Source organism: Phasianus colchicus, chromosome 14 (assembly GCF_987193195.1).
Source record: "Phasianus colchicus chromosome 14, bPhaCol1.hap1.1, whole genome shotgun sequence".
Classification (NCBI taxonomy): domain Eukaryota; kingdom Metazoa; phylum Chordata; class Aves; order Galliformes; family Phasianidae; genus Phasianus; species Phasianus colchicus.
The window spans coordinates 2365109-2392177 of NC_143449.1; the positions used below are offsets into that span (position 1 = coordinate 2365109).

General features: G+C 41.1%; 1 long non-coding RNA gene across 1 annotated transcript; it reads left to right on the forward strand.

Moving 5' to 3' along the window:
- Positions 1-1464: 1464 nt before the first annotated feature.
- Positions 1465-23798, forward strand: LOC149915965 (uncharacterized). The gene is made up of 8 exons (XR_016470971.1): positions 1465-2279; positions 2545-2903; positions 4031-4138; positions 6777-6929; positions 8276-8420; positions 17439-17518; positions 18828-18920; positions 22908-23798. It is a non-coding gene; the product is annotated as an uncharacterized LOC149915965 (long non-coding RNA).
- Positions 23799-27069: the final 3271 nt, after the last annotated feature.

Below are 27069 nucleotides of genomic sequence, written 5' to 3' on the forward strand. Positions count from 1 at the left end.
AGCAGCAATAAAAGATGTAGGGAATCCCAGAGCCAAAGGATGGCTGCAGTGGGTGGGAGGATGGCCAGCCCTGCCCTGGGCTGCCTGTTCCTGGGAAAGAAGTATGCTCTTAGTTTGAAACTGGGTTTTAAATGCCTTGAATTGATGGAATGGTAAAGTTAATGGAACCTTTCACTGTTAAGTGTCTTACGTAGGACTTGTTTTTCTGTTAACATCTGAATGGCAGTCAGAATTATAGAAAGAATCACAGAATCACCAAGCTTGGAAAAGACCTCCAAGATCACCCAGTCCAACTGCCCACCTATCACCAGTATTTCCCACTCAATCGTGTCACTCAGTACAACATCTAAATGTTTCCTGAACACCTCCAAGAAGGGTCATGTTCTTAAACTACACTTCATATTCAGATAAAGATTTCTGCCTGTTGTATTTATTCAGGGCATAGTCGTACCTCTTACTGTTTTATTTTTGAATGTATTTAAAAGATTAATAAATCTTTGACATTCTTACAAGGAATTTACATGTTGGTTTTTCCACACTGCAATGAAAACATGCAAGCAAATTAGCCATGCAAACCAAGAGTCTTGGTTATCTCCTACCCACCTCTATCTTACTCCAAATAAACAAAATCAAAACAGAAGTTGACAATGAATTGTACAAAGTCTTGTCTTTCTGGTCAAACTTTTCAAAGAAACGTAATGTTATGATGTGCCAGATAGTTTTAATTGGAAAGAAAAATGTGATAATCTCTGCAAATGTGGACTTCTGATATTTATGTGTCTGTATTTATACACAAACACTGAATTGTTTTTATACATAAATTTTGTTTGTGTTTAAATATTTATCTTGGAACTAAAATATTCAACCCATATTTGAAAAGAAGTTGTAGTTCCTTCTAAGTTGTCAGTCCAGATTAATATTTTAAATTGATGTTATTTCTTTTTTTTTTTTTCTTTTTTTTTTTTTCCCTATCTGCCTATGATACATGGAGGGTAGGTGAGCAGAATACTGATATTAGGGCAGTTTGCACCTTCATAACTTGGAGCTTTTTAGGAATCTTGCAGTTAAAGGCAGAGCCATTAGATGGCGCCATGCCGCAACCAGAATTTTCTCTGTCCGCTTAAAGCTAGACGTGTGTTTTATCTGGCTGATCTTAAATGACTAAACCTATTCTTCTAGCACACTGACTTGTATTGGTCAGCCTCAGCCATTATGCTCAAAACCCAGATAATAAATTAAAACTGTAGAATTTTTTTTATTTGTTTCAGTGAGAAGCTGCACCATCCTGAAGATTCAACAAAAAAGAAGGCGATGGCAGGACAGATTTACTGCCCCTTTTGCAGCTGAAAGCAGCGCGCAATCTAAATGATTTATTTGTTTGCTAGCCCTGCATGGTGTTGTCTCCTGGGTTATCATTCATCTAAATGGCCAATGTAGTACAATGAAAATGATAGTACGGTTACAAATTCACAGCAATTTACTGGTTAGAATCTGAAACTGGTAAATTATTTAATTTCCATTTTTTTCAGTTACTGCTCAAGGTTGAAAACTTAGGCGTGGAATGCTAAAAAATAGAAGAGCATTCAGCAGCTTTGGAAGTCCAGATTGTAAAACTGTGGTGATAAAATGATGGGGTTTATTGTGTATATAAATGCAGTGCACTTAGGCTTTTGTACAGCGTTTGACTTACTACTGTGTGACAGTCTGATAAAAAAATTAACTCTCTACGATACTGGTAAAGCCCACCTGAAATGGATTAAGTGCTAGTCGACTAAGAGATCCAAGAGTAGTTGTGTTGGGGGCAGCAGTGTTTGAGTGGGACTGGTTCTACCATGGCTATGCAGGCAATGGTAGCAGGCCTGGCTCTTTGCTTTCACAAAGTAGAAGCAATATCATTGATGTATTGACTCTGCCTGTGTGAGACAGTAGCTGAGCATCTGCGGGTCCCTGCAAAACCCTAAAAAATGAAGACTAACATTTTACCTTAGCTGAACCAGTGAAGCAGATGCCGTGGAGAGTCTGATGAGAACTTTTACCTTACTTTCCATTATGTTAAAAGTCCGATAGCATTCGTCTCAACAGGGCGGTGGGTTTAAGGCAGAAGGAAAATTAATTCTTTGCCAGTTGTCATTCTACTCATACTTTTTGATTGCACATATTTATTGCTAACTGTGCTGGTTTGTTTGGCATTATTTAAGGTGGTCTGGGAATGCACAGTAATGCTCATGGGTCACTCTGACCAGGGAGAGCCTACTTCTCAGAACTGGCTCCTGCTCACTGTAGGTATTTCCTTTTCTTAAATTTGTTGTTATTAAAGATGTCACGGTCCTGCTGATTTATTTAATTATTCACTTACTTATTAAATGGCACTGTAAAATAGTAGTTGAAGTTCAGAACACAGTAACCAGGATTTTAAAGCTGACTGCAACATAGGTTGGAAGGAGACTGAATTCTAAAGCAAGTTTTGTAGCAGAGCTAATAATTCTTGTAAATGTGATGTCTGTGTGAGAGATGAACTCTAATAATATTTATAAACTCCTGAAGCTGAAACTTATTCCAACACCAGCCATGGATGGTGAAGATGCACCAGCTACAGACACTGTTGCAATAGGAGGAGACAAAAGTCTGTGAGGAAAGTAGAAGTGACCAGTTCCCTGTATTCCACTCCCAACCACTTCCTCTTTTCAATGATCTCCCAAAATAAATGTAGTGGCTGCTAAGAACCCACATGGTTGGTTTCCAGAAAAATGCTGGTTACATCATCAGGAACCTCACATTTATTCTGCAACATCCAATCCTGGACTTTCCTGGATGTGCTGTTTTCTTCTGCTTATTGGTACCAGAAAGCAGCAGAAACCAGAAGGAAAGGAAAGCAGCAGCGTGCCTTCACAGCCACGAAAGAGGTGAGTGTTGCACTGTCACTCCATCCACTTAGTCTTTTGGGTGAGAAGGTGACATCCACTGCTCTCAGCTTGGGTGTCAGGTAAGGCAATGCAAGTGAAGCTATCTTTATTGCTGCAGTTGTTTACTTACTTGATAAAGTTATGAATAATGACTGGGGCTAACACAGAGTGTGACTGCAAAAAAAAAATAATCCACCCAAAACCACAGAGCAGGAAAGCATGTTCCAGTGCATCTCAGTAGACTGGAAGGAAAGTGAAGTAAAGAAAGGGGAAAAAACAAATCCACTTACCATGAAGCTCTGGGGACAGCCACATGTTTGTCATCTGTAAAATCTTGCTTTACTGTGTGACTCCTGCATGGGGGGGGAAAGCTGGGCAGTTGCTCTGGTGAATAGTGTTGGTTAATACACCACTGCAGTGTAATTTAAGGCAAACTTCTGCTTCATCTTCTCTTTCTCCTGACACAAGGAAATGAAATATGGGCATGTGGAGAGAGGATGGGCCATGAAAAAAGAAAGCTCATTCAGACTTTTTATAATCTAAAAAAAAATTTTAAAAAATCTATCATTAGCAAGCAGTGTCAGAAAAGACACTTCATAGTTAGTGAATATTCTCTGAAAAAAATCCTCACTGATGACTTTCTCTCTTTTTTTTAATTATTATTTTCTGTTTTTTTTTTTCTTTCCTGCCAATTCAGTCTCCATTTAACTAGACAGAAAAGTAAAAAAAAAACATTCCAAGGAGAGCCCAGAGATGCATGCTTGTTCTGAAGTATTATGAAATCAAACTAATTCAGTGTATGGTTAAAGTGGAGACCCAGTGATCTGAATAGAAGAACAGAATGGGATGGGATGGGATGGGATGGGATGGGATGGGATGGGATGGAGTAGAGTAGAGTAGGAGAGAAGGGAGGGGAAGGGAAGGGAGACCAGGGTACATCAATGTAAAAATTTCTTACAAAGAGCAAAGAAAAACGACCAGGCAGAATGTGATGGAAGAAAATTACATACACTCCACAGTAGACAGATGTTTGGGTTTAGTGAAATAATATTTAGCGATAGGAACTTACCTCTGTATACACATATAAGCTCTTTTACAAGAAGTTTATGCATTGTTTTTTCACCAAGGATTTTCCTGATGCCTGCGGATCAAAGCCCACGAGCCGCGGTTCCCTTGTGCAGGCTGCAGAATCCATCTCACGTGAGCAATGCGCTTTGGGAAATCCCTGAAGCCAGGTAATAAATGATGCACGTGTCATAAACTTTCTTACACTGATCTGCTCCATGGCAAAATGCACGGGAAAGGACTCGTAGGCTGAGACACGTGTGGATCTCTGCAAAAAGTGCTGATTCACTTCCATTTATACTTTCATTGCCTTTCAGTAGCTATTCACAGCATTCATGTATCAAAACACATTTGGGTTGTTTTACCACCAGAATATATGGTATGAGGAAAGTAAACAGAAGCATTTGCCAGGAATGTTGAAAATGCTGCAGCCCCGGTGCAATTTCTCAGCAGTTTACCCCAAGGGTAACAAAGTTGTGTAGAGTGAGATTTTTCTTTGTACTGTCTCAATTCAGAAGAAATTTTGACAAAAGAGATGACTGCAGACATGAGTTGTTTTGGGTGGTGGAAATACCTAAGTGCTATTGACATCAGTAGTGCAGGTGTTTTTGAACTTTTTTGCATGCTGAAGACAAAAAGCTTGGGTACTTGTGTGGTGTAGCTGATAATTCACAATGGGTTGGGAACGTGTAAGCTGCAGCATCTGTCACCTTGTTGCTGTTCTTGGGGACAGGGACTGCGCTGATTACATCTTTAACTCGCTAATGTTTATTGTTTGTTAATGGAAAAAGTTAGTGTGTTGCCTGACTAAAGGACTTTCTGCATGTGTGTATGCAGAACCCTTTCTCCAGGTGGAAATAAGGAACACCCCCAGAAAAGAATCGCTGTCAAGTCAAGGCAGCGTACAAAGACACAGAGCTCCCAGCAGCAGAGATCCTTGCCAGCAGGGTTCCCATCTGAACAGAGGAATCCTTTGAAAGATATTTCTCTTCCACAGAGTACTGCAAATGCCCTATACATAAAACCTCATGAGCCCTGGTTTTATTTTGGACAGCAGTAGGAAAAAAGAGGGATTTTTGTTTCTTTCTCCAGAAAGCGTAGCTGACTCACACAGGAGGCAGATGGTCGCAGTGGTCAGACTCCCTGCTTTGTAACCAGCACTTGGATTTTGCATGCTAATGATTTCTTGTTCCCAAAAATAGCTTTACAGACAGGGTCAATTATATTTTTGGATTGTATGGCGCGTAGAGCCATCAGTTAGTTGCACAAGGCGATTGGTTTATAATGCAGCACACCCCTTCTTCGTAATTGGCACCTTTTTGATATCCTATTTATAATGGCAGGGTCTATCTTTACAAACAGTGCCTTGTATTAGCATGCAAATGCCCTGGCTCCCCTCAGATAGTTTTACACACAGAGTCAATTATATTTTTGCATTGCACAATGTGTAGACTAATTAGCTATCGCTAAATGGGGCACTTGGTCTTCAGATTTCAAGATCTTTCTGCACTAAGTGATTCTGAGGCACTTTCAAGGGCAGGCTAGTATGTAAAATTAGAGAAAGAGATTGTGCTGGCTCATCTCTCAGACTTTCATTTGAATGCAAAATGAGACATTTTCTAGTTATGTTGTTCCATTATCCTTTGCTCTGCATCACTCTGAAGTGGATAAGCTGGGCTGCCACACGCAGTTCCCAGAAGGTGCTGGGGAAAGCTGTACATGTGGGTTCTGTCCAGAGGGAGCTCCCTGGAACTGAGGTGGTTAACAGTGTGCTTTGGATTTGGGTAGCAGTTCAAATTTTAATGTGTCTGTTTTCTGTTGTGAAATCAGAAAAGCTAACTTATTCACCAGTAGTTTTCATATCAACAATCTTTCCTGTTGATAACAGTCAGAAGTTTTCATTTTGAATGCAAGAACAACAGAGCTGCTTTCTCAGGAGGACAGGGAGATGGGGGAAAAGTTTTTGTACATGGCATTTCAGTTAAAATTTATCCTTCAGGTATTCCAAATTGAGCTCTAGCTCTGCTAAAAAATGGTGCAAAATCTAGAGATAAATTTAGGCTGTGGTTTTAGATAATTCTTTTTCTTGTGTTTAACAAGACTACAAATGAAGAAACAGAAAGCAGTGAATTTAATGCACTCTCTATAGTGCTCATGACAAGACTGTCATCTGTAGAACACTGGTCAGATACACAGTAGTTAATAAAATTACTCTCGTTCCTAGTGTGCTAAAAATTATTTTGTACTGAATGTTAGTGAGTGGTTAATGAAAGGCTGGGGGCAGGAAGATTGTGGTTTGGGTTTTTGTTAACATTTTTGAAGTGAAGAATGCTCCTCAACCCATCCTTCCTTCCTTTGTTTCTGCCTTTCTTTCTTTCCTTCTTCCTTCCATCCTTTCTTCTTTCTTTCTTTTATCTTTCTTTCTTTGTTTTTCTTCCTTCCCTCCTTCCCTCCTTCTCTCCTTCCCTCCTTCCTTCTTTCCTTTCTCTCTTTCTCTCTTCCTCTCTTTCTCTATTTATTTATTTTAATTTAGTTAGCTTAATGCTTCCTCATATGTTACTGAGGGGACAGAGAGGAGATGAGAAATAATGCCAGCAGGGAATGAGCAGAAATTATAGATGAGAAACTACCTAACAGATAGGTTCTTTCTCTAGCCTATACTCTAGTTTGGAAACTAAGTGATTGCATGTTCTTTTCACCCCAAGGAAGAAAATCGCACTTGTTCTTGATACCTAATAATGATACTATGTGATATGCACAGTCTGAAATCAAGCAGAGAAAAAAGATAGGTTTCTTTCATCCCAACAGGACTGATGGGGTTTATGTGCATTTCCGAAGCATCTTTTAGAATGGATTCAAATCCTGGAATGGTTTTGGAAAGAAGAATCTATAGAGTAAGATGTTTCCACACTCTCAGCCAGTGCTGTTGTTGAGATCTAACTGGTGCTGTTCTTGTTCAAGGTAAGGCTACTTGCAAATGGCAAGTCTGGCTGTTTGGTGGTTCCAATGTAATGAATAAAAATAAATTGTGACATAGCCTGTGAAGGAGACACATTTTAACATAAATGTGAAGAATAACCTTAGCAGTTTAGCTGTTTCATAAAATCATATAATTGTTTCAGTTGGAAGGGACCCTTAAAGACCACCTAGTCCAACTCCCATGCAATGCAATGAACAGGGACTTCTACAGCTCCATCAGGTGCTCAGAGCCCCATCCAGCCTGACCTTGGAGGTCTCCAGGAATGTGGCATCCACCACTTCTCTGCCCCTTCCATCTCACAGCCCCTCTAGATACCGACAGGCCGCTCTCAGCTCTGCCCACAGCCTTCCCTTCTCCATGCTGCACACCCCAGCTCTCAGCCTGTCCTCGCAGGGAGGTGTTCCATCCCTCAGGTCATTTCTGTGGCCCTCCTCTGATGCTCCAACAGCTCCGTGTCTCTCCTGTGCTGAGCACTCCCCATCTGGACGCAGCGCTCCAGCTGAGGTCTCACAGCACAGAGCAGAAGGGCAGATCCCCTCCTCGCCCTGCTGGCTGTGCTGCTTTGGATGCTCCCAGGATCCGGTTGGCTTTCTGGGCTGTGAGGGCACAGTGCTGGCTCATTCCAGCTGCCATCCACCAGTACCCCCAGTCCCTTTTGGCAGGGCTGTGCCAAACTTACACCCCCCCCCCCGGCTTGTACTGGTAATGAGCGTTGCCACGACCCAGTGCCAGACCTTGCACTTGGCTTTGTTGAACCTCATGAGGTTCTCCTGGGCTCACTGCTCAGCTTGTCTGGGTCTCTCTGGATGGCATCTTGTCCCTCAAGCATGTTGTACATCCTGGTGTCACCTGCAAACTTGCTGAAGGCACATTTGATTGCACTGTCGATGTCACTAATGAAAGTGTTAAAGGGTATTGATTGACCCTTGAGAGACACCACGGTCACCAGTCTTCATCTGGACACTGAGCCATGGACCACCACTCTCTGGGTACGATCTCACAACCAGTTCTTCATCCACTGAAAGTCCACCCATCAAATCCGTATCTTTCCAGTTTGAGAGAAGGATGTTGTGAGGGACAGTGTCAAACACCTCACTGAAGTCCTGCTGGGTGACATCAGTGGCCCTCCCCTTGTCCACTGACATGGTTACAATGTCATAGCAGGCCATAAAAGGATATTTTATTTGTTGATTATGCACGTTAGCATGTGCAATACATGCTGAACTTTGATACTATATACTAGATAGTATACATATACTGTACATTTGCTTTACATTGAAAGGATATACTATGCCTACATGTATATTGTATGTACGACTTCTCCTAGGCAAGAAGGAAGAAGGAGAGAAGGAGAGGAAGAAGTGCGCTTGAGCTCTGCCAACAGTGTCAGAGCTGAGATTTGTCTCTGCTGGAGACCAGTGGAATCTCCTGTGGCTGGAAAAGAACTTCTGGGACTACTCCTCTGGCCAGAGGTGAACAAAACAAGCTAGTGTTTTCTGTCAAGTGAAATGTCATAATTACCACTGCTACCACTCTTTGGCAAATTGGCAACTAAGCCAGTTGGCAATTTACAGATCAGTGCTTTTACCTAATCACAGAATCACAGAATGGCCCGGGTTGGAAGGGACCTCAAAGATCATGAAGCTCCAACCCCCTGCCACATGCAGGGCCACCAACCTCCACATTTCAGAGCAGCCCAGGCTGCCCAGGGCCCCATCCAACCTGGCCTTGAACACCTCCAGGGATGGACGGGGCATCCACAGCCTCTCTGGGCAGCTGTTCCAGCACCTCACCACTCTCTATGTAAAGAACTTCCCCCTGACATCCAACCTAAATCTTTCCTCCCTCAACTTAAAACCATTTCCCCTTGTCCTGCTGTTATCAACCCTTTCAAAGAGTTGCCTTTACACATTTATATCTATTTTAAAATAAAGAGTTCATTGTTTATACAGCATTAAAAAGTGTAATAACTTGCATTTTGCATGTTTTCTATATATTTTACATAAATTTCATGAGAACACTTAATTAGTTTGTTAGAATTAATAAAAACCTGAAAAATTAGAAGTCATGTTTTATACCATTCTGGGTTTTGCTTGAATATATCTCAAACTAATACACAAGTACAAAACTTAAACAGTTACGTAGTTTTTAGTTCAATACATTCTGTAATGAATTTGTGTGAGAGAAAGAGCAAGAATTGTTTGAAATCTGAAGATCTGTGTTTCAAGTCGTGCCCTGGAGACGGTAGCTGTTCTGCTCACAGTAACGCCTCGTGCTTCAGTGGAGAGAAAAGATTAGCCTAGGAAGTAGCTTGTTGCTGAGTGTATCAGAAGCACAGTGTCTCAGGTCTCTGAGCACATACCCTAAGCGTTCCTCTGCAGAGGCTGCTGCTTCACATCTTACATAAGAACACTTTGACTTCATACCTCAATTTTGCTTCAGGACACAGATCTTCTCTGTATCTTCTCCTGAGCATCATTCACTCTTAAGAAATTTATCCTCTGTGAAAATAAACCCTTTGTTAGGAGAGAGCAACAGATAGATGACACACATATGATCTATACACACTAATCAAAAGGAAAGTGCTTTAATCATAATTTGAAATTGCAGATAACTTTCATTAAACAAAGTTTTACACTTTTTTAACATACCTAATGCACTGACTATGAATTCACTTGCAGTTTGGAGGAGACAAACATACAGGGCGCATTAAAGCAATAGGTGCACAATACTTTTTTGTCTCAGAAATGCTGGTGGCTAAGCTGCTGATGTCTATCCCATGTGACACCAAAAGTGATAGGAGTATATTGTTGTCCCAGAAAACTGCCAATCTCACGTAGGTAACTTGAGGTGGCAGATGGTCGTGTCTTTGTCACAACGGTGGAAATGATCATGCGGTTTATGCTTAGTGATGTAAATTTGGAAAAGCAAATCCAGGTGCTCAGGGGAAAATATAAACTTGAAGGATGGTTGGCTTCTTGTTTTATGTAGAAATCTCATAGTAAGTTATTTCTGAAAATAATCCATGAGATATCTGCATGAATCCCATTCTGGAGCCAAATATAAGACATTCTGTCGTACATCTCACAACAGCAAGGCAATGTCTCCAGTAACGTGCTCATCTCTCTCTGCTATTCTTACAAGTTGCATGTATTTCTGTATTCATCCACAGATACAACTATACTGATACCTGCTGCAAAGCATGTGTCTCCTCCAGGGCTGGTCCCACAAAAGGGCAGTTGATTTCGACAGCCTAGTTGATCACAAATTAAGTCCAATCCTGGAGCTTTGCTGTTTACTGAAGTTTACAATGTTATTTTATTCCCCAGTGGCCAGCACGCTCATTAATTCTTGGCGCAGTGTTTCCCTCAATTGTGAAAGGATTGTGCTCTTCATTGAGCCTAGCACCTGCCCCTTCCTCCAGAAATTAGCATCTGTGTTGCACACTTTCAGCTCCCCGAAGCAGAGGATTCCCACTTTAACTCCTTTCTTTGGGAATATTTTTTCCCTGCACTATTCACTGTGCTACTTATGCTACTTTGTGTTCTTAATATGATTATTACACATGATGAGCATCCTGGAAATGAATAATTGCTGCCAGCATTAACTATCTGTCCCCTGAAACCAGCACCCTTGGAATCGTAACACGCTATAGCGGTGTGCAATATAGTTGTTAAAACCTAATTTTCCAGACTAGGTATAAGAAACAACGGCCTTTCTTCCAGTCATTCTGTGGATCAGAATGAACTTGTTAACAACTGGCTGAATAAGACACAAGAGGAGGTGTGTTCAGAGAGGTGGATGCCACGCTGCTCCGCTTTTCCTGCTTGCCCTTAAAGCGTGCTTATCCTCAGCATGAGAGTTATTATTGCATTTGCCTATTGAAATGTCATTAAAATTGACTTAATAAAAGCCAAATATTAATGTAGGGTCAAAGCTCTGTTGGCACCACTAAAGTTTGCAGCAGGATTTTGCTCATCATTTTATATTCAACTAAATGAAGAACATCTGGCACCTTTGCACTTAAAGCAAAATCAATACAAATAAAACCAAGGGTATTAGCAACAGCTCAGCTGAGGGATCCCAAAGACATATCTCTAATATAATTACACAGACAACACGACAGCCAGATAGTCTTAAAGTATGTATTCACCTCTCAGGCCCCAAATATAATTAATTATTATGAGAAATAACTTCCTCAGCAACTGCTTTCCTTTTGCTCGGGAAAAAAAATTGAAAACATTTGGATGTAAACTTAAGAGAAAGGTCATAGGTTAATAGTGTTCATAAATAGAATAGCAAGGGAATCTCAACTTTAATTGCTATATCATAAATTACCTTGGAGAGCCCAAATTAGTGATCACTTAGCCTGGCCATTCCACCTTCCCAGTGGGTTCTGCTCACTTTGAGAGCTTAACCTGAATTTCCCAAATTCTGTCCAGACATACTGAGCTTGTGAACAATTTGCACAGTTGCAGCTTCTTCTCCAGGAATTTTAGATTCTCTTTTCTCCTTCCAAATTCTTTTCTGCCTGTTTAGTGTCACGGTTGCTACAGATGGATCACTAGTTACTAACTTCTGTCTTAAAAACGTATATAAAGTAAACGATGGAATCAAGTATTAGAATTATGGAATTATCATTTGAGTGGCAGCATGGCAGTGTTGTGATTTGCCATCATGGCTGTGTGTCCTCTGCCTGAAAAAGCCCAATGTGTCATGGGTTGAGGTAGTTTTATTTCCTGCTTGTATTTGTTAGTTTTTCTTCTAACTTGAATAAGTGCCTAAGTTTCAACCACAGTAAACATTTCTTTTGAGCAAGTTTTGAATTATGTGAGCAAATGTGAAAAATGAAGTCTGTCAAGGTCTGTGGGGCTCTCACTCCATGGCCCAGCATTGCAGGGGGAGAAATCCTGCTTCTTTCTTTTTAATACCATTTAAACTGGAGATTAATCTTTGATAAGAGGTAACTGTGAAGTGATTTATGATTTATGGGTAGTTATGTTCAGGGGCAAGCAGCTGTATCAGTGTTTGCAACTTTTGATGGCCTGGATGTAGGATCCTGTCTCTCTGTTTGCAAGGGGATGCTGTGGAGAAATACCCCAATGATGTCTTTTCATAGAACACAAAAAGGAAGTTGAGAAATGTAGGCATTTTATTTTTAATTTGGCTGTAATGTACTGGTTGATGAAAAATCATGTTAGTTGCCAGTTTAAATTGAAAAGCTTTCTGACTACAGAACTCGAATGTCCTTGTAAAGTAGGAATGATGTTGAAAAGGGAAGCATTTTAAATGCTAATAATGATAATAAAAAATGACAAAAGCCGTTCCAAAAAGAGAAAGAGAAAGAGAAAGGGAAAGGGAGAGGGAAAGGGAAAGGGAAAGGGAAAGGGAAAGGGAAAGAGAAAGAGAAAGAGAAAGAGAAAGAGGAAGAGGAAGAGGAAGAGGAAGAGGAAGAGGAAGAGGAAGAGGAAGAGGAAGAGGAAGAGGAAGAGGAAGAGAAAGAGAAAGAGAAAGAGAAAGAGAAAGAGAAAGAGAAAGAGAAAGAGAAAGAGAAAGAGAAAGAGAAAGAGAAAGAGAAAGAGAAAGGAAGGGAGAAAAAAGAGAAAGGAAGGGAGAGGAAAGAAAGAAGGAAGGAAGGAAGGAAGGAAGGAAGGAAGGAAGGAAGGAAGGAAGGAAGGAAGGAAGGAAGGAAGGAAGGAAGGAAGGAAGGAAGGAAGGAAGGAAGGAAGGAAGGAAGGAAAAATTAAAGCTGTACTTCCTTTCCTGTGCCACCCATTTCATCTAGTTATATTGCAAGTGCTCCATTAGAAAGGAGTTGGAATGTGTCTGGCAAGGTCTGATGCACTACTCTTTTGATAAAAATTAGATGTTGTGAGTTTTACTGAAAAATTATTTAATGATAATTTAAATAGTAATAGTACAAATAGCAATAATAATATATGATAAGCCATTAGTAAGAACATTTCTAAGTAGAGATGCTATCTTTCAATTCTAGCCTCAGTGGTGTAGGAGATTGACTCTTACTAAGGTTACATCTGCTAATAAAGCACCTACAATGAACCCTACACAGAAGTGTCTGGGCACAGCGGCTCCCCGAGTGCAGTGCAGGGCTCCATTCAGTGGTAGGAGGGCACCCTGACTTCCCAGTTCTCCCAAAAATGAGCGGCTGTCCTCATAGTGTGGCTGAGCTAGTGCTGCATTCTGTTACAGCAGCATGCTAATTATCAGCTGCTGATGTAAAATGGGAGCATTTACCCAATTCTTTGAAACTCCTCTGTACAATAAGTCTCCTCTGGAGGCACGTGCTGCCGGTCCTGCTGCATCTGACATATGGGGTTGTCATTCTTGTGCTTAGCTAGCATTGATCTTTTCAGCATTGTTAATGACGACTGTGTATCTCTACTTACATTCCTGTCTTCTGTCTAAAAGAGAGTCTGCAAAATCCATATCTGGTACTAATACAAGAGTGGCATTTAGTATTCTACTTTTCATCATCAAAATCAAGAAGAGCTTGTTACTGTGCTTTGCATGGACAAGCTCTGTTACTCTGTGCTGCTCACTCTTAGATCAAATGAAAAGATATGGTTGCTGTTGACCTCATTTAAAAGCCCTCTAGAGGAAAAGTCTGAAAAAGTTGATATGGTTTGGCATGATTATTCATTATGCATGGGAAGTGCATTGCTTTATTTTCATTAATTTTACATAGAAATGAGATACAGAGCAACATGCTTTTCTAATTTTTGAGAGCTTCACAAACCTTATGTTATGTTCTACACACAGAGCCACTTATAGACAGGCAACTCCAAAAGCATTCTGTATTCCCCAGCTCATCAATCCACATTTTACGAGGGTGGGATTGTCCTTGTGTTAAAGGCATTCTGCTCCTTCTGGCTTACTGTTTTGTCTGAAGACTGCTTCTGTAGGATGACTGGCACTGGTGAAACAATGCAGATGTGCTAGAGATATTCCTGTGGCATACTGCTGAAAATGTTAACTAATCATCGGTATAAAGATGTAGCTACTGAAATACGTGAGCAAAGCACAGAAGTCTAGCTCCCACTGTACGGGACTGGAACTGCTGTTCACAAAAAACGTGTCAGTGAAAAGCCAACAGATCAAATTTAGGATGATTTTTGGTGATTAGATGGAAGAGTGGGATATCATTTATTTTTGAGGTGTGTTCTTCTTTCCTGAGAGCATGCAACAAAACCTCAGAGAAATGTTGGGGAACTCTGTGTGAAAGTGATGATTTATGTACTAGTGGGAACATGAACATCGTGATTTGCATAATCACATATGGAACAGAATAATACGAAATACAGCACAATTTCATGAAGACAATTGATATTAAAGACATTTGAAATACTTGCACTCAAGCTCAAGCCTACTCCTGACAACCTTTGTTGCAAAGCTGTGTATATTTCACATACCCAAAAGCCTACGAAGATCTGAAGAGGCTGTGCACTCACCTCTTCTGCTCTGCTTCCTTTCCATCCTCTACAGCATCCAGTCTCTCTGACCCCAAAGCCCATTGTTCCAAACCCTACAAATGCCACTTGAATCAAATCTTGCAGTTTCTAAACTTTCAGGTTGAGTGCTTCTTCTATAGCATACATTACACGAGCTACAATTCTAGCAATCACAAAATTAATCCTTCTGCCTCTGAAAGCTTTGCTAAGATGTAGTGGTTTGGCCACAGAATTAGGAGCCAGAAACTTCCTTGTCATTCTGAAACCATTGCCACTTCTTTCATCCAAAGTAAGCAAGCCCTTAAAGCTGCTTGTGGTGGTGGTTCCTTATATGTGGTGCAATGATAATACCTTTGGCCTTTCAGAAGTGTGATGAAAATTGCTTAAAATCTCAAGTGACCCAGAAGTACTAAATGTTATCATCTGACTATTCCTGGTTATGGAGTTTGTTCTGTGCGTGAAAAGACAAATATCTATTATTTGTGGTATTCTTTTCAGTAGGCTAACAAACATGCTAACACCAAATTAAAGGTAATTAATCACTTTGGTACTTTAGTTACTAAAGATAGACATTCTACCCTCACTTACCCCTGTGCAATGCCATTGACTATTTTGTGATTTACTTGGAGCTTGAATTAGGTTAAAATTGGACCAAAAATATTCACTTTTAATGTAATTTGGGTTTTCACACGAATTTAAACTTTGTTCCACACCTCTGACTTGGAATATCTCATAGGAATTCCATGCAGGAACCTAGAAAACTGAACATTTTATGAGGAATGCCTGTAGTACATTATGCTTAGCAGTTATTCACAGCATTACATAACAAAAGTTATGCTGGAAAAAGGGGCAATTACTGGTGCTTCAGATAGTTACTATTTTACTTAACTATGGGGGCTGGTAAGAGTAACCTTAATTGTGTATGCAAGCTAAAAAGAGTAAGTAAAGATTTTCATCAATTGAAGACAATAACTGTATTTTCTATGCTTTCTGGTCCTCAGAAGTGAGGTTTTACCCTGCTGCTGTGGGATTCACTTGCAATTGTCCATGGTGGCATTGCAGTGAGAGACAGAGGAAGAGAAATAGCTCTTTCCCTGGTCCTAACAACCTGCCCTCCTGCATCCTCAGTGGTTCTGGAAGATGCTCTTTTTCCTTCTGAGTTAATCCAGCCTTGAGCTGGATTAACAATGGCGTGTTTCTTTGTTGAAGTGCGAGCTTAGAATGGATAGCCATGTGGGTATTGCCAGCTGGGAGTCCTGCCCTAAGTACCCTCACTTGACACACATACACGGTCTCTTGGCTGCCTGAGACCCCTGCCCATCTGTTTGGATGGCACTGTGCCCAGTTCCCTGCTCACCGGCCATTTTCTGTAAGGCACTGCTGCCAAATAGCGGTTGGTTCAGATGGACAGCTGACATAGCATTACTGCTGCTCTTCTGCTAGCAAGTCTTACTTTTCTAGTAAACAGAAGCCTGTGTTATGGGTTTGTTTGATCCTGCTCTACTTTCAGTGTTGCATAAGCAAAATCTTAATCTCATTGAAACTGTGGTAGCCTTTACCAACAATATGATTGGAAAGCAATTGAAATATGATTTCTCTGCACTGGAGGAGAGGTGCAGGAGAACAAATGGGTCTGTCAGCTGGCACCGAGTCCAGCACTTTGCCATGTAAGTGCTTTATGGGTGACAGAGGAGGCCTGGATGTGCAGAGCACTTCAGGACAGCTGGAGAAGCAAGGAAGAGCTCGGCCTCACTGTGGTGAGGGCAGCGAAGTTCAGGATGTAGTTTTACTCCATGCTTTCTTTTCTGCAAAGTCCACGGTGCTCCTCCCCAAAAGTAAAGGCACCGAACTCCTCAGCCACCTCATGCCCAGCTGGTTTATGCTCTTCAAAGGGCTCACGTCCCAGCTCATGCACGTGTACTCATACCTCCGTATACAAGATTATTCTGCCCCTGGGGACACTCGTAGCCTGAGAGATTCCAAAGCCTCCTCAGACCTGCTGACTCCAAACAAGTTTCTGGTTCTAGAGACCTGATGCTGGGAGTTGAGAAATTGTGAAGGTTCACCTCATGCTGCCTACCTCCTGTTAGAAATGTTTCCGATTTTCAGGAATGAATTTTTATTTGAAATTTCTGCAGTGTGCATAATTACAAACTCTAATTTGTCCCGTGAAAGATAAATGGTGGAATCCTCTCACAGCTGAAATGCCAATGCCAGTTAATTGCTGTAAGAGGCCTGCTGAGTAGTCGTTACCGGATTCCATTGTGCAGGACAGGACAACACGAAGTGAAGACTGGGCCCTGTGCGTTGCAGTGGGAGCAGGAGCGAGCCACAGGCCAGGCCTGTCTCCTTTACTGCCTCTGCTGTTGAGCTATTTAATGACCCTTACCAAGTCATCAACTTCTCTGTGTCTTGATTTACTTTTGGTATTAAGTAACTAATTAATTCTGATTCGGAAGCAAGTCTTCTACCCTGATCTTGCTGTGGAATTCAGTTGCTAATGGATTAAAAGTAATGGTTTGCAGACTTCATAGGAAATCTTTCATTTAGCCAAATGTATTCTTACCTTTTGGGGAATGTGCTCACCAGCTGATTTACTGAAGTAAAAACAGTGCTCAGAAATAAAGCGAGAACAGAGTGACAGAGATCACACATCCTGTATTGTCATCTGTTTTTCCATCCCATATTCAAACACAATCACAGTATTTTAGAAGCTTTACAACCAAGAGCATAGAAAAAAGTGCACGGGATTTGTTCCTTGTTCTATCTGTGATAGCTTTCACAACTTCCCTCATGCCTGACAATGAAAAACAGAGCTTTTCTTTCAGCTAGTTAACGTGGCTATAGCTGTATGTGTGTTTATGCCATATGAACAATGATCCTTGAGGTTCCTTCCAACCCAAGCCATTCTTTGATTCTGTGATATACAATATACAGTTTATTAAAAAGAAAGGTTTCATATATGCACATAGTTAGATATTAACTTCTCATGATTTCATTGTTTGACTATTCTATAACCAGTGTCATACAGAAGCCTGAAGACAGACATTTCCTTCAGTAAGATGAGCAAATGGCAGCCTCAGCTCCTGCTGGAAATACAGGTCAGTTTGTGCTTCAGAATGTGGTGCCCTTGTGCACAGCCCTGGGTCCCACAGCCTCTGCAAGTTGCTGGAGCAGTGATTTCTTAGCCTACTCTTCAGTTCATTGCTTATCTGCTCCCATAACTGCATGGTGCGCTTGAGTCGCACGTGGAATATTTTGCTTCATTCAGATGGCTGACAAAAGTGTTTCTGCTTTGGAGATTTGCAATTTTACTGGTTATAGAGGATGTGTTTTTGTTTGTTTGCTTGTTTTTATTTCTTTTTTTTTTTTCCCTAGACTGTTTTCATAGTATCAGTTTAAAAATTACTTTTATGTTTTGAAGCTCTCTGAGGTTAATGCAAATAGAGAATGAACTACAAGCATAGTGCAGAACATGTAGAGGCAAGAAAGGGTGAGGACTTCTCACTGCTCAGACATGAGAAGCTTTAGGAGTAAACATAAGAAAATTCATGTAACTTTCATGCTACTTTCTTGAAGGAGGTGGCTAGCTTGTACATAAATTGGTATATCTGTTTTTGCTTTAGGATCAGGAGTTTAGCTGATATATGTTGTATTACACTAGCTATTACTTCTTCTTTTGAAGCACCTGGTTGACTTCCCATCGCTGCAAAATTTCCCATTTACTCTTATTTCTCTTCCCTTTAATATTTTTTTTTTTTAAGAAAGTCCATTAAGTGTTCATTCAGTCAGTGCAGGTAGTGCTTCTCCTTTCTTCATCTCTTTCTCCGTGCAACTACAGCTCAAAAGTAGCCTTGAGTTTTTGTCTTTGTAATGAAGAGCCAAGCTGCAAGCAGAGATTTGGCGGCAGTTTCCCCTTCTGTTCCCTCAGTGGCCATCTGATAAACAAGTACTTATTCTACCAATATTGTTGCATGTGCATATAAACACGTACACACACACTTTTAAAAAACACAATTGTATGCCGTTTGTAGAGAAGTTCCCCATAAGGGGTGCTTGCTTTAAGTATGCAGGATTCAAAAATGTGTCTCCTGAAGGGCAAGGTAGCAGCAAGTCTTCCACTCTGAGTCACAGCTGGATGCTACACACATGGCTCAGTGTGCTGAGGGAGAGAGTGAGAATGTTTAAAAAATAAATACATTACACTTTTCCAAAAGGAAAAGCGAGCACAGCGTGCAATTGCAGAAATATTAAAGCATTCTCTGACTTCCACACTTGAGGGAGAATCAAATTAACCATTTATAGTATATCACAATGTACACACTTATGAATTGGAGTGCTTCAAAATCTACACAATTAATACAACTACTGTATTCCCCACCTAACACTGTTGCTACCTCTGAAATACAGGCATGTGCAGCTTCCAACACAATCTGACAGTCTGCAGTGAAAGAGGACAGTTGTTGAGGAGGCAGGATGACTGTTTGGATGGCTCAGAGATGAGTAAGTTAAAGAGGAGTCTGTGATTCAAAATAATCTTCTGAGATAACAGCTGAAAGTGTAAATCCATTGTGATGATGTATTCACTAAAGAAACTTAGCAGATAACGCCCAGCTTTATCAGGGTATGTGTATGTACATAAATGTTTCTTGCTATGGAGTCCCAACTTTTGCATGATGCTAATATGCCACAACTTTGCAATGCACTGAGTGCTCCGTAGCTGCGATCTCGTTTTAGATCTTCCTTGCTGGCATCTGGGAACTTAAAGGGATGGGCAATTCGTGGCAGGGTGAGGGGATGGCTGGGCAAACCAAACAAGCTAGGTCAGTCCCCTTTGATGGGCCCCCTTTTAAAAGGTTATACAAAAGAACTGTTTTGTTTGAGTGAATTGCCTGCTACTTTGTGAAAATCATATAGAAATCAGCCCCAGATCAATGCTCTTGAGGCTGCAGGAGGGAAAAAAAAAACCAAAAAAAACACACACACAAAAAAAAACCAACATAAAAGATAGATCAGAAGCTATATTTTAGCAAAAATGTCTCTTAAGTGCTGTTGTCTGACACTATGAACTCCAATCAATGTGTCAGTATTTTGGAATTTGAAAGGAAATAGGGATCAGACCTGACAATCCAGAGCTGAAATTTGATGCTCTGGTCTTTTTGATAAACTGACAGGCAGTGAAAATTGCACACGTCTGCAGGGAATCTGGAGAAAAGAGAGACAGTTTTGTAGAAAGTCTGCTTACGATTCACAAAGGCATGCATTTTATCAAAATGGATTGCTTTTGCAACGTGTGGCAGGTTGCCTTCCTCTCTGAATGGAAGCTTTTGCAGCTTGTAAACTGGTGGGGTTCACACACCTCTACAATATGCCATGACTGCTCTTGGCTCACAATTCTATTGCTCTCCCATTCTTGCAAGTGAATTAAACTTGATAAAAGCAAATAATCAAAAAGGAATTAGAAACTTTAGCCCCAAAGTTCCCCCCCTCCCAATGTATGTTTAAATTCAACAAAATGGTTTTTAAAAGTTGTTCTTGCCAATAGTTTAAAACAACTGAAAAGAATTCTTCAAGCTTCATCTTCCTCATCATCAAATCCAGTGCAGTTATGTAATGCTTTCTACTTAAGACTCTCAAACCATACTGCACTTGTTCAGTCTTAAAATGCCTTTTTCCTGCAAATGAATGCTGTTACAGCCACACTGCAGACTGCAGGGCCAGGCACAGCAGGACCCCCTATCCCAGCATGGCATTCCAGGCATTTCACAGTTTGCCACTTTTAAAATACTGGAACCCAGTCCTGAATCCTGCATAGTGTGCTTTGTGTGAGGGAACAAAGGAGTTGTCTTGTGGGACAGGCTTACTCATCCATCCAGTCCCATATAGGCTCTGAGTGCAGCTGAGGCTCCCAAGTGCTTTGCCCACTCGGTGGTGGTTTATTATGGTTGATTAATTTCTGGGATTTATTTCTGATTTATTTTAGTCCTCCAAAAAGAAGAATTAAAATATCTTTTGAAATTTGCGTTGTTTTCTTTCTCTCTTCCTTCCTCCCTCTCTCTTCCTTCCCATCCCCCCCCCCCAAATATTAACTATTATAACTCAATTTTGTTTTCATATGTAGAAGAGTTTCAGTGGATGGAAGCGGCATGCAATGGAGGTGGAGCCTCTGCACTGATAGAATCTTAGAGCTTTGAACACATCTCTTTTCAGCATGTTTTGTTCTCAAAGATTTCTATGCCTGTTGATTTTATAGCCTTTACAGTGTTCACAAAATTATAGCCTAAAAATGGCACTGTGTCATTTTAGCTTCGGTCTACAGCCATATAGGAGAGCAAATACCATCACTTTCTTCATCAGATGAGCAGTCCTAAACGCTTTTCTATATAAGAAAAGTTCTTCAAGTTCAATCCTTTGTTTCCCTGTGCTCCTGGAGATGTTGGTAATATCAGAGAGAACTGTAGGCTGAAAGCATTCATAAAACGTGAAGAGATGGTGAGATGCACTAGCAAGTTTGGCTTCGTGGATTTAATAGCCTCCTCTGCACTGAGCGTGCTGTGTCCTCAGAGCTGGTTGTACAGCAGTGGGACTGACAGCAGAGCAGCTGCAGAGGGGTTCCAAGGAAAGGGTTTAGCAAAACACAGCGAGCGTGGGTCCTTGAAAGGCTCCAGACTGTCTCATCCATCCAGACCTCGGTCAGTCTGAAGCTGAAGTCATTATGTTTCTTGTTTGTGTATCTCAAAATATGAAAATCTCTTCTGATTTCTTCTGAGAAAATGCCTTAACTGATCTCTGCGCCTTTGGTAGAAGAGGGAAAAAATAACTGCCTTCCCTTAAATGAAGTTACAGTACTGTGTGACAGTGGGGGAGTGCATCCAGTCCCGTGCTGCTGCTGCTTCATCATCCATTACCCCAGCTGCTCGTAACAGCAGCCATAGATAAGTGAGTCTGACCATCCTGGCTTCTAGAAATTCTTGTCTACCTTAATGTCCGCGGTTCCCCTACATAAATCAAGTGCAGTTGTGTCTGGAATAATTTTCTGCCAAGGCTAATACAGCTGTTTCATTCTTATATCATATCAGGCAGTAAGAGGGTATGATTGCTTATGCGGCTGGGAACCTCGTGCTTCCAGGTTTCACTCTGCCTCCAGCATTGTAGAGCATAATCCAAACAGCATGTTGTGCTCTGCACAGACCACTTATGTGGAAGAATCAATAATGGAAGAGGAAGTATTGTGCATCAAATGGAGAGGAGTGTCATTTGGCTTCTTTGGCACTATTGCATTGCATACTGATGTTTCACTGGAGATAAAATACACCTACATGTATCGCACACAAAGAAAGATCACCACTACTGTTACTACTTAACCATGGGAGTGAAGTTTGTTTGGCTTAGTGTGTCTGCCTCTTAATGTATATTTTCACCTTGGGGAATGGCTGCCCATTATCAAGGTAGTTAAAAATATAACCTGGCATATATTAAGCATGGTAGGTCCTGCTCAAACAGGCAGCACGTGTGAATTTTTAGCCACTTAGTGAAGGATAAAGAATTAACAGGTCTCAGTTTTCTTTTTACAGACAGATTTGTTAAAAAGGGGAGACGCTGTTATATGGCTATTGATTTTCCAACATGCTTGGAAACCACCCATCATGTGGCTTGTTCTAATTGGTTTGTTTGGTTTTGTTTAACCCTTAATGAGCATGCATGCGCAGCTGAATATTTGTTTTTAAATCAATAACTTCCATGCGTGTCTGTTGCACCCATCTTTTGGAGAAGGTTGGACCCAGAGTGTATGTGTGTTCTGATCCCATGCTAACATGCTTTTGCTTCAGTTTTGGCCAATTTGACAAGTGAAAAATAGATGTCTGCCATGTGACAAGCTGCTGAATATAAATTCTGTTAGCATTTGCTCCTGATAGAGAGAGAAAGAGAAGAGGTGAGGGCCAGGGAGGGAGTGAAGAAGAAAGGGGGAGTTCGAGGAGGCAGGGAGAGAAGAATGGAAAAATGAGCAAGACAAAAAGAGAGCGCCAAGCATGGCAGCAGGCAGCTGGTGCTGCTAACCAGTCAGCACTCTGGCTGTAGATGTCATATAACCCTGCAGATGTATACTACAATTTCAAATTAATAAGTAAAAGCAGTGAAGAGGCACATTTGTGGTGCCATGTCCCAATGTATCACATTGACCTGAGACTGGCTGCACAAACATACTGATACTTTGCAGAAGAACGTAATAATAGATTTTAAATCTAAAATTCCCAGCTAACTTCCTGGGGTCTGAGCACAGTCTGCAGCATGCTCTATTTTCTGCAGTATAGGCTGCTTTGTTAGTCACGTAACTGAGAGAGGCAATGTTTATTTAATTCCTAAATCACCCACTGTTCATATTTCTGATGCGTGTTTGCCTTCTGTCATCAGTGTTTGCTGTGGAAGCAGCTAGCTGTCCTTCACACAGCATCAAGAGGGTTTTCTCATTCTCTCCCTTCCTTCTGGCAGATGTTTAGCACCTATGGAGAACTGATCTTGTGAGTGTTTGAGAACCTTTATCCCAAGCAGAGGAAGTCCTGGTTCTGCCTGGCAGGAGACAGAAGGGACACTGATGTACTCCACACCTCCACCAGCCTGAACACTTCCCTCTTGCAGAACTGAGAATTTTAACCTGCTATCAAAGTATTTGTTATTTTAGTATCAAAGTATTATTATTTTAATAATACCATCAAAGTATTTGTTCGAAATAAACCAGGATTCCAATATAGTTGGGACTACATAGTTAAAGATATCTTTGTTAAAATACTGCACAAACATTAAAAACCATTTATTTGATAGCAGACAAACAGAAAAGATCTTTTGACTGTGTCTATCCAAAGCAGCACGTTAAAGGTCAGTCCCCTGTCAGAATGCAACATAACAGCACAGAGGGTGAGGATAATTTGTGAGCTGAGCTTCAACACTGTCTCTGTGATTGCCAGCATCTGTTGTGGTTTCCAGACTTGTCCAATGAGATTTGCTAATACAGTTGTGTGTTTCATGCCATGCTGCTGAATGCAAATATATGGAGCATGTTACATCCAATATAGCTCACCCTCAGGGAAAGTCTTATTGCCACACTTCCCCCTATACAGCCCAAGATGTATTGTTGAGATAACAGGGATATAGATGAAGTTGAAATGAAGTTGAATCAGACCTCGGATACTGATTTGCATCAGTAAATATGGACTCAGACTGCAAAAGAGAGAGCTGGATTTCACAAAATTCTGCTCTATTCAGGTCAGGACTGAGATTTAGGCCTTAAAATAACAAAGGGATGTTCAGCACTGATGTGGAGACGATTTGCTCAATTTCTGAATTTCTGACTCTTCTTTGGTGGAAGAGTTCTGTCTACTGCCTTCAAATAGTCTGCACCCCTGAAAATCAACAAGATCATAACACTGATAGATAGCATTTGGAATAAGAAGTTTAAAAAATCTGCAACAACACTGTTTTCTGGGTAATAAGTGATGCAGGCGAGTGAAGCTTCTGGAGGACTAAACTCTGGCTTTGTGATTCACGCCTTTACTCTTGATTTGAACTAACCTGGTTAACAGCATCATTCTCAAGATGGAGATGGAAGTACTTTATTTCATTTGTAGCCAATGATGGTTCCTAAGAATTCATATTCAAGATAAGAATGTGCTCTGTTGTGAATTTCTCAAAGGGAAAATCAGTCATTGAGAATCATCCTCTAACCATCCAAATTCACTTAACATCTTCTTAGATACTACCATGAAAGGTGTGATGGAAGACAGAGGGAGAAGCTCTCTCTACTCTTACAGTCACTTTGGTACCGTTCTAGATTTTTTTGCTTTTTTTAAAATCAAAATGTGTTCTAATGAGCTGGAAGTAGAAAATGACAGGAACCAGATATGTGAATAAAAGTGAGACCTCTCTGGAGAAATCCCGGGTTTTACCATTATCAAAAAGCCTAACCAAGGGCTATCTACAAAGATCATCGTGCATGTAGTGAGCATAACATATTTTCATATTATAGTTTTTGCATCAAATATGCATCTCCTGTAATGTGTTAACGTGATCTTTCAGTAACTGAGGTACTATCACATTTTCTAACGGAGCTGGACTGAGTTGTTTATGGGATAGAAAAAACCTCTTACCATGCTGACATTTTCAGAAAAGCTTATGTAAGTATAAAACGTGTTACTAAGAGTAACATTTTGTTGGTTCATGATGGCTCTATAAGGATCAGACAAAATACCTACAACCAAGCTAGCTGATGCTGCTGCTGTTTCTAGGGCACAGTGCAGCCCAGCCCACCGTGAGCCGTGGACTGAATGCAGGTAGAGTGCCTGGGACATGACCTCCTCACTGGTGCTCTTATCCTTTGTATCCACCTCACTGGCCTCCCATCCAAGGTTTTATAAATAAATCTTTGCTTGAGTACTTAACAGATGACTTCCTTTGAGAGCCTTTCTGTGGCTGCCCAGAGTGCTGGTGAGCTGGAAGCTGCAGCTTGGGACTGGCCTTCTGGTGAGGGACAGATGAGCTGGCAAAATGAAGGCTCCTTGCCCCTTCCCTCCAGATGATTTACCTACAAAAGAGCAAAGCCAAATCCTATTTGTAGTCAATAGCTGCAATTCTAACACTCTTAAATCTGAATTAAAACAGTAGGGGGTGAAAATGACTGGACTAAACGCAGGTGAGCCAGGCCACTGGAGAACTGTGCTGAGGGAAAGCCGAGCAGATCAATATGTGCCATGGGATAGTGCAGAGCCTGAAATGCTGCGATAATGGCAGCAGCAACAGCTCCTGTCGATGCAGCAGGAAATGCTTTCTGCTCCGCTGATGTCTGCTGTTCAATTTCAGAAAATACGGCAAGTTCTTCTATTTATTAGAAGTCAGCTGGAAGGTTTCTGTGCAGCAGGTACACGTGTTCACAGTGTCGGAGCAGTCGTTTGTGCTACAGCACACTCGTCCCACGTACATGTGCAGGGAGGGCAAGGGGCTGTTTAACCATTGTGCTTTACTTATGATGGAAATGGGGAAACAACGATCTAATCCATTCGGTCTTCACAGTGAAATTTACTCTAGAATGTAAAAAGCATTTTAACCTATTTGAATAATGGCTGTGATTATAGCACTCTAATATGCCGCGTTCTGTACTCCATAACATGTTATGAATAGCGCGCTGGGTGTTTTTTTAGTATATGTAAATTACATAGAAGCACAAAGGATGCATCTCTGAACTGTTTTTGTCGAGCTGATTGCAGGTCTTACTGCCGTAGGAGGAGGCTGAAAGAGCTCTGTGGAGAGGCATTGATTGATTAATAAAGAGTGCGGCAGCAACAGACATAACATTGAGGTTATAGATTTTCCATACTTTATCTTCAGGGCTTGTAAAGATACAGTGGTGATCAGATGATGAGGTTTTCTTTCACCTTGCAGTAGCAGGCAACAAATCACAGCATTCTGCAATGCCACAAAGCAGCTTTCTGCAGAGCATCAAGTAAAAGGAAACTCCTCCACAATCACGACTTTGCAGTCAGACATTGTCCTTTTCCTTCCAGTCTCCTTTAGTGAGGGATGCTTCCAGCAATAATTTAAAGTAAAGTCCCAAATTTAGAAACAAAGTGGGAACTGTACATTCAAACACTTAGGGATTCTATTTTTATTAAATTGAAAATGTGAGCGGAAAGTCACATGTGGAGCATGCGTGCATTTTATTCCTGCTGATAGATAGAGAAGATTTGCTGAAAAAACCTGCATTGAGATTTCAAATTAACCAGTATGCCGGCCTGCAGCTAAAAAAATCAGTTTGTTTGCATGAGATGACAGCCCTGCACCTGACTGAGAGGTGCAGCTGGGGGTCTGTGCGGGTGCTTTTGCATGGAACTCCACGCCTGGGTGGGAAAGCTCCTGTCCCAACTGCAGGGCACCAACCTGGCACTGCTGGAGGGAATGCAGATTTCTATCCATCAGCTGTTGTTCTGCTGTGCGCCTGTAGCAATATGTAGGAACAGATAGAGAAGTGCCACAGCCTGTGCCACAGCACTGCTCTCATGGAGCACATGTGGTGCTGGAGGTTCTCAGCACTTACCTAAGGGTGTCTGAAGCTGCTCGTGGTTTACTTGAATAAGAGCTCAAGATTAAGTTATTTTGCAGCTGCTGTGAAATTTGCCAGTCTTTCTGTGGTTTTATACCCATTTTTAATAGCATTTTCTCTTCTACTTGGCAATGGGAAAGACCTGTACATATGGGAAGTGGAGTGTACTCGAATTGATAAAGACTTAATACAAGTGGAAGAATTTGTTTTATGGAAGATCTTATTAATAAGAGTTGCTCGATGATTTTAAGGCAGCCGTCTGTCGATCAGATTGACAACAGGCCTTACACGTTTGCATTATTTCTGTTCTAATTCAAAACAACACACATTTTTCCATTTGCAATACAAATTAAGAAGCAGAGCATTGTGTGCGGAGTTCTTCACTAAAGCAGTTTTTTCATGTTTGCAGGTACATAATTTTTAGAGATTATTAAAGACAAAATGATTTTTAAGAAAGAAACTGCTTCTATGGCAAGAATCTCCTGGAGGATAATTCCTTTCAAGCTGCAATTTAAATTACCTGCAGTACTCCTTCGTTCCTAAAACCCCAGTGACACTTTACTC